Source organism: Pinus tabuliformis, chromosome 8, assembly GCF_031772625.1.
Source record: "Pinus tabuliformis cultivar Carrire ecotype Pingquan chromosome 8, CPIR1, whole genome shotgun sequence".
NCBI classification, from domain to species: domain Eukaryota; kingdom Viridiplantae; phylum Streptophyta; class Pinopsida; order Pinales; family Pinaceae; genus Pinus; species Pinus tabuliformis.
This window is the reverse complement of record NC_142294.1, coordinates 1,133,798,295-1,133,807,549: the sequence shown is the minus strand read 5'-3', so window position 1 is coordinate 1,133,807,549 and position 9,255 is coordinate 1,133,798,295.

Sequence of the window (9,255 nt, the reverse complement as noted above, 5' to 3'; positions counted from 1 at the left end):
GTTTAGTTTTGGAGCTCTCTCATTATTATCTTTCTCTCACTCTGGGACACTTGGAGTTTTCTTGGAGCATTCTAGCTTGGAAGCAAGGAAGGGGAAAATAAGAAAAGGAAGGACAAGGAAAGGAAAGGAAAGGAAAGGAAAGGAAAGATCAAGCAAGGAAGATTAGGATTAGGCATCTTCAATAGGAATACTTGCAGGTAACATATTGCATGTGTGATTTCCTAGTTGGTTTTGACATGCATGGATTTTCATGTTGGTATATGGATCTCTTGTTGTTGGTGAAATGGTTTTGTTGGATTATGAAAGTGGCTCTCGGTCTTGCCTTTCCTTTTTCTAAATAGAAATGGTGTGATAGGATTTTTTCTCCATTTTGAGCCTTGGAATTGACAGATGGTTTCAGAATCCAGCGCAGAGGTGGTCTCAGGAAAATTCCTAAATGCCTAGGAATCCCTTGACTGATTCTAGCAAGATATATGGTAAAGCCTGAGGGAAGTGTCTTGGTTTAGGGCCTAGTGGTCCAGTCGGGATTACAGTAAAGATTGAGAGACAAGGAGACAGAAAGTTCCTCAAGGATAGTGATGGAGTCGGGAGGCATTCCAAGCTTGGTTTGGTTTGTTGATCTGGCTGCTAGTTTTGCTCGATCATGGTTTGGTGAGGGTGGAGGTAGTTTAACCTCTGGATTCCCTTGGTTGTTTTTGGATAGTTTTATCCATGAGATCCCACATTCATGCTTGGAATATGCCACGGGGGTGACTGGCTGAAATAAATATTTGGTTCATCCATGTCTATGGTCGGGTGGTATGTGGAATTCCTGAACCTAGTCAGCTCTTTCCTATATTTAATAAAGCTAAGGTCTCTTTCTTTTGTACTTGTTATTATTTTTTCTTAATGGTTTTTATCTTGTTGTTATTTACATGGTTTAATGTTGGTTATAAGTATGGTTATTTGACTAGTTATAGTCATGGTTATTTCATGTATTTACTTGTAACTCAAAGAATAATGGATGCAAGACCTAATTGATGTCAAAACATTTAAGGGAAGAGGGTGGTGATCCTTCTTGTAAAGTATCATCTAAGTTATCAGTCATTTATGCTCTGTCTTGTATTCATGTCCTATAGATTTCATTGATGCCATGTTTTTGATAAAATGTCAATCCTGGTTGTGGATGGTCAAGCCTAGTCTTGGATTCAGTTTTTGATCTGTAAATCTTGTGGTCAAGTAAATTATGCATTCTAAAATATATAGGGGTTTATGGGTAGTGACCTGGATTCTAGGTTTGAAAACTGGCACAAATATCAGAGTCGTCGGTACAGTTCTGAGGAGAAAAGTCCCTAAACGCATGCATTCCCATACTCTGCATGTGTCTAGAGGTTTTCAGTCGCACCCGTTTCCATATCAAGGGAGCGTCCAGGGGTTTAATGGTGTAAAACTCAGTGGGACGCAAAGAATGGTCATGAGGAATAACTGGGATGCATTCTAGGAGTCCTGTAGTAGGTGCAGAAGGTCAAGTATGGTGTGTTTCCATTGATTTCACTTCCTTAACTCACACATAGGGATTTGAATAATATAATAGTACTTCTCATCACATGTTTGCCCGGGTAAGCGAGTTACCTTGGTAGATGTGGGAGGAGGGTGTTACAAAGTGGTATCAGAGCATGGTTCACCCATTGAACTCAATGGGTTTTGTGTTGGTCATGCATTCATGTCAGTTTCATATGTGTTTCTTGTGTTGTAAGACCATGTGTTTGTTGTATTTGTATGGTATAGGTTATGGTTGTAGTGAGGTCGCCATGGGAAGTTGATGGTGTTTTTGTGGAGTGTATCATCATGAGTGTACAATTGATTATGCATTGTTTATGCACATTAGTATTCACATGTGGTCAAGTGTACAGTGATGTGATGTTTGTTGTCAGGCATGAAGTCATGGAATGTGCAGTTGATATGGTCACGCATTAATGACTGGACTCTAGATAGAATCATGGTTATATGGTTATATGATTATGTGTTATATTTCTATATGTTGTCATGATTATGTTATAAATGTATTACACTGATTTTTTGATCCTATAGATGAGGTATCCTCCTCGAATTATGATGAGGTATGTTGGTACATTGTGATTTGGTTTAGCTAGCATGATATACCTTGTAGGAAGAATATCAAAGATGACTAGAAAGATGGTAGACTACAGTTCTCGAGACTCTTCCTATGGATCAGATGAGAAATGTGGTGTTAGTCACTCTTGTGATTTAGCAAAAACACTGAGAAGCTTAAAGGACGAAATAAGGAGTTGTAAGGTAGAAAATGATAGATTCATATAGTCACCAGAGAAAAGAGCAAAAATAAATGTAGTGATACTTCAGTGTTTGTCAGAATTGCAGCAATAACGACCACTTCGGATTAGCGATGAGTAGGAAGATAGAACTAATGGGGCATATGGTAGTAGGTCCCATGGTGAGTACAAATCAGATAGAGAGGACATGATCATAGATGGAAGGTTCTTGGACACTCCAGATAGGAGGGTTTGATAGACACATGCATTATTCTAGTTCTGGTTCTGACAAGCATTATTATTGTCATCATTATCATCCTTACAGGAGGAGATACATGGGATATTTTTCGAATGAGTTTAAGAAAGGAAATCCACCTATATTCGATGGAGAGATTAAGAAGTCAAAATATGTTGAGGCATGGTTGCTTGGGTTGAAGAAATTCTTCTGATTTCATAGCTATACCGAGAACAAGAAACCAAAGATAGCCACTTTCAGTATTAAAGGGAAAGAATATATATGTTACGAGGATGTTAATAATGTTAAAGGAATTGAGGAGGATGGCTTGACATGGAATGATTTTTAGAGGCTCTTCAAGGAGAATTGTTTTTTGAAACGGTACTATGATGACATAGCTAAGGAGTTTTATGAGTTGCAGACGGGTTCGATGACAAATGATGAGTATACTAGCAGGTTCTTGGAGTTGTTGAGATATATGCACTACCTCAAGGAGCAGCATGACAAGGTTCAGATATTTTTCAGTGGAATTACAACAACATACATATACTGGATTGAGTTTGATCAACCTAGATCGTTGGTGGAGGCTATTTGAAAGTTGAAACATTGCTATGAGCAGTTGAAGCGCAAAGTTGATCCTAAGAATGACTTGAAAGGAAACTAGAGAGTTATAGGAAAATGGCCACCAAAGAGGGGAATACCTCAAGATGCTGGTGAGAAATAAAATGTGCTTTCTTACAAGAAGTTCAATGCATTTGATAAGGTATATGGAGAGAAGAAAACTAGAGGCGATGGTAGAGCATCGTTGCAGTGTTGGATATGTCACAAGGATCGTCATAAGAGGGATTGTTCATAGTATTAAGGTGGTATACCCCAGATCGTAGTGCTCAGGAAGCGCATACATTTGGGGATGTTGGTCATAGAATTCATTGGATTTATGCAGTTGTGGGCAATAGGCAGGCAGATCACCATGAATCTATCATTTAGATAGATGGTAAGGTTTTTGATCAAATTGTTTCTATTTTGATTAATCATGGATCTAATTATATTTATATTAATCCTGACCTGGTGGATAACTGTGGTTTAAGAAAAGAAGAATCCTACATCATTGAGGATGGTTACCGCTATGAAGGCTAAGCATAGTTGTAGAAAAGGTTGTGTGGTGTTTGTAATGCATATATCTAGTGACAAGGGTAAAGATGTTGAGGATGTAGAAATATTCAAGAGGTAACCTATATTGCAGCAACATCATGATGTGTTTCCAGTAGAGATTCCAGAGTTACCTCCCAACAAGAAGGTAAATTTATCTATATATTTGGTGCCAAGGGCAGCACCAGCATTGAAGGCACCTGACAGGATGAGTACTCTAGAGCTAGTAGAGTTGCAATTGTAGTTAAAGTAAATGCTTGACAAGGTATACATTACGACAAGTGTATCACCTTGAGGTGCACCAACGTTTTTCGTAAAGAAGAAAGATGGCACTCTTAGATTATGCACTGATTAAAGGCAGCTGAACAAGACAATGATAAAGAATAGGTACCCATCTCCAAGGATTGATGATATATTTGATCAGTTGAAGGGAGAAATAGTGTTCGCTAAAATCGACTTGAGATCAGGATACCATCAGGTACTCATCAAGGAAGAGGATGTCTACAAGACTTCCTTCAGTACCAAGTATGCGAATTACGAATTTTTTGTAGTTCCATTTGGTTTGACTGATGCCCCAACTACATTTATGTGTTTGATGAATAGTGTGTTGCGTCCTTATCTGGACAATTTTTTTATTGTATTCATTGATGGAATCTTGATAAACTCCAAGAATGAAGAAGAGCATGTTGAGAATTTAGCAGCAGTGTTGAGATTTCTAAGAGAGCATTAATCATATACCAAGCTTAGCAAGTGCAAATTATTTCAAAAAAAGGTGCATTACTTGGACATGTTGTTTCCAAGAAAGGCATAGTAGTAGATCTAGAAAAGATAAGGGCCATGATGGAGTGGGCAAATCCTAAGAATGTTGATGAGGTGAGATCATTCATGGGATTGGTAGGCTACTACAGGAGGTTCAGTAGGAACTTCTCATGCATTTCATATCCTATGACACCCTTGCATAGGAAAGGTAAGAAGTTTGAATGGATAGAAGAATTTGTAGCTAGTTCTGAGCAATTGAAGCAGTTGTTGAACAATTCTCTAGTCCTTAAGATTGCATATTTGAATAAAGAGTTTGTAGTGTGTACAAATGCATGTAAAAGAGGACTTTGTGAATTCCTTATGCAAGAGGGATAGGTGGTGTGCTATGAGTCTATGAAGTTGAATGAGCACGAGCAAAACTACATGAATCATGATCTTGAGTTGGCAGCTATTATTCATGCCTTGAAGATGTTGAGGAATTATCTTCTTAGCAGGAGATTTGTATTGACGAGAAATCACATTGGGTTGAGATACTTGTTTGACCAACTGAATCTGAATTCCATGCAAGCTAGATGGTTGGCTACCCTTAGTGAGTTTTACTTGAGATCAGATAAATTCAGGGAAAGGAGAACTGGGCTGCAGATTCTCTTAGAAAGAAGGTATAAGTGAATCATGTAGGAGTTATGATCTCTTATAGGAAAAACTTATAGGATAGGATCTTGTAGGAAAGACAATGGGATGGTAGGTATATAAATATTATGCATAGGTTGCAGCAGAGTACAGGTACGGCTACATGTACACATGATTAGGATGCAGACTATTGTCTCATGACAGATGGTTTGGTGAGATTCAAGGATAGGATCTATGTGTCACATTGTAGTGAGATTAGGAAGATTATCTTGATGGATGTTTAGGTCAAGCCATACTCGGGTCACCCAGGATATCAAAAGGCATTGGCGGCGGTGAAGAAGTTCTACTATTGTCCAAATCTAAAGAAGCAAGTGGCATAGTTCATGGCTAGATGTTTGGGTTGTCAGTAGGTAAAGGAACAATGTAAGTATCCAGGTGGTCTACTATAGCCTATTCTGATTTCGGAATTGAGATGGGAGGTCATTTCCATGGATTTAATTACTTGACTTCTGAGGAAAGTCAAAAAACATGATTTTATTATGGTCATGGTCGACAGGTTGATAAACTTAGTTCACTTCATTCTAGTGAAAACGACATATTGAGCTAGTGAGATGGCATAGGTTTTCATCAGGGAGATCATGAGATGACATGGTTTTCCGAAGAAGATTGTGTTGGAGAGGGATGCGATGTTCACTTCCAAGTTTTGTAAGGAGTTGTTTGTAGTTTTGGCTGGATACTTGGCCTTCAGTACAACCTATCATCCGTAGACATATGGAGAGACAACGAGGGTCAGAAGGATCTTGGAGGATATGTTGAGGATGTACATGATGCATCAGTAGAGAAGATGGGAGGAGTATATTCCATTGGTTGATATTGCATTCAACATTGGTTATCAAGAGTAATTGAGGATGAGTCCTTTCAAGGCACTGTATGGGTCGAGTTGTAATACTCCCATCAGCTGGAGTGATCTAGTAAATAGGGTACTTATTGGATAGAATATCATGGCAGACTTGGAATAGGAAATTCTAGTTATAAAGAAGAATCTAAAGGCATCAAAAGATAGACATAATAGTTATGCATAGTAGTACACGACATTCAACGAGTTTTATATTGGGGAGCACACGTATTTGCACATCAAACCCAAGAAGAGCTCCTTGAGGATTGGATAATGTGCCAATTTGGAACTAGAGTATTAGCACCCTTTTAAGATCCTTGAGAGAATTGGACTAGTGGATTATCGACCTGGACTACCTCCAACAGTGAAATTCCATGATGTTTCCCATGTTTCATTGCTTAAAAGGTATATAAATGATTTTGATCGTGTAATTGACTGGTATCTATTTCAAGTGGAGCAAGAAGGAGAATTCTAGTTGGATCCTCAATGCATATTGTAGCAGAAGCAACTCATGCTCATGAATAGAGGCATAGAGAAAGTTAAAGTGCAATGGAAGCACTTTGGTCCAGAAAGAAACTACATGGGCGATGGCGGATTAGATGCGGGCCATGTATCCTTATTTGTTTGTAAGTGGAGGCAAATAATTTTTGGTATGATGATTGGTATATGTTTAGCATATGTTTGTTGATGTTTTGGTATATGTAGATATGTATATGGATGTAAATATTTCCATAAGCTATGTTATAAAGATCCAATAAGCAGTATGGTTTTTATCTTGTCATATTGTCATGATGTTTTTTTTTAAGCATGTCATTCATTGTAAATACTGAAATGAGCTAAGTTATAAATATCCATGGGAACTATGTTTTATTTTTAGTTCTTTTTTGAGTTCTTGTTGTGGTTTAACATAGAGGGCAATGTTCCCCAAGGAGGAGGTGTCCATAATAGCCCCTGGTTAAAAGTTCATGCAATAAAAGTCAATAAAGGAAAAATAAGACCACAGTCAAGAGACACTTATTCCAAGCTGAATGTTGGGCAAAGATATTCTAGTTGGAATCACTAGATGTGTTTATGGCTAAGGGAAATTGGTAATGGAAATGGTCAAGGCATTAAAAAGGAAAAAAGGTATTTTGGCACATTTATTTATGGAAATAAAGGAAAACAGGAGAAAAGGAAGGTGAAAGGTCATAGGTTGCATATGAGGAGGAAATTGAAGGAAAATAATGTGAAATGAAAAAAATAGATGCCTCATTGATAAAAAGTCTTATGTGGATCAGTTTGTAACCTTTTTTTAGTTTAGTTTTGGAGCTCTCTCATTATTCTCTCTCTCTCACTCTTGGACACTTAGAGTTTTCTTAGAGAATTCTAGCTTGGAAGCAAGGAAGGGAAAAGAAAGCAAAGGAAGGAAAAGGAAAGGAAAGGAAAGGAAAGATCAAGCAAGGAAGAGCAGGATCAAGCAGCTTCAGTAGGAATAATTGTAGGTAACATATTGCATGTGTGATTTCCTAGCTAGTTTTGACATGCATGGATTTGAATGTTGGTATATGGGTCTCTTGTTATTAGTGGCATGGTTTTGTTGGGTTATGATAATGGTTCTCATCCTTGTCTTGCCCTTTTGTTTTTAGCCATGGTGTGACGCGATTGTTACTCAGTTTTGAGCTTTGGAATTCTCAGATGGTTTCAGAATCTTGGGCGGAGGTGGTCTCGGCAAAATTACCAAAAGCATAGGAATCCCTTGACCGGTTTTGGCGACATACACGGTAAAGCTTCACGGAGGTGTTTCGATTTAGGGCCTATTTATATGATGTAGATTGTGGTAAATACTGAGAGACAAGGAGATGGAAAATTCCTCAAGGATATTAATGGAATCTAGAGACATACCAAGCTTGATTTGGTTTTGTGATCTCGGTGCAAGTTTTAGTGAGATCACAGTTTGGTGAGGGTGGAGGTGGTTTAACCTATGGATTCCATTGGTTTTTTCTGTATTGGTTTATCCATGATATCCCACATTCATCCTTGGAATATAGCATGGGGGTGACTGGTAGAAAAAAAGATTTGGTTCAACCATGTCTATGGTCGAGTGATATGTGGAAGTCCCAAACCTAGTCGACTCTTGCCTATGTTCAATAAAATATAATTTCTCTTGATTTTTTACTTGTTATTATGTGGCCTTAATGGTTATGATCTCATTGTTCTCTACATTGTTTAATTCTGGTTATAAGAATGGTTATGTGACTGGTTATAGTAATTGTTACTTCATGTATTTACTTGTAACTGAAAGGATAATGGATGTAAGACCTAATTGATGTCAAAATAACTAACAAAAGAGGGTGGTGATCCTTCTTGTCAAGTCTCATCTGAGCTATCATTCATTTATGATTTTTATTGTATTCATGTCTTATAGGTTTCATTGATGCTAAGTGTTTGATATAATGTTAGTCTTGGTTGGAGATGGTTAGGACTAGTCCGAGAGTCATTTTTTGATTTGTAGGTCTTGTCGTCATGTAAATTATGGATTCTGAAAGCTACAAGAGTTTATATGCAATGACCTGAATTCTAGGCTTGAAAAGTGGCACATATCCCAGAGTCAGAGGCATAGGTTTGAGGAGAAAAGTCCCTAGACGCATGCATACCCATGTTGTGCATGCATATGTGATGAGCTCCAGTATTGCAGCAAGGATGCTGCAACTCCTGGGCTACCAGTTTTAATTATCAAATCGTGGTTCGTACAAACTTGGAGGTGATAGTGTTATATGCACAAGTAGAAGTGAAGGTTCTACCTATTGTCACTGCTCATCTAGAAAGAGACCCCAAGGGTTCCAAGGCAGACTTCTATAGAGTCATAAGAAGCTTAATTATTTGATGGAAGAAGAGAAAATCTATTCTAAGAGAGCTACTCTACTGCAGTAATAAAGAAAACAACATGTAATGATAAATCGCACGATATCCCAATCTACCATTTAAACAACTATGCTCAGCATAATTGCTAAATCAACACTAACCTAATGCTGCTATCTAAGTTATAGAAGTAAAGAGCATCAAACCAAACTAATGTGTAAGAAAGGAAACTAAACTAAATTTGTTTCCGCGTTTTTGTTTTTTTTTTTTAGTAAAATTAAGCATGTAAGGAGTCAAGAGGAAGAGCAAGCGAAGATTGAAATCAGTGAAAAGAGAACATAACAAAGTAGCAGTGCATGGGAACCGTTGGATAATTTAGATGAACAAACAATATAAATGGAAGACGAGCAGCGAAGATCGTATCGTAGGAGATTAAGTGAATAGATGGACGAACAGGACTAACGGAAGATAATCGGCGG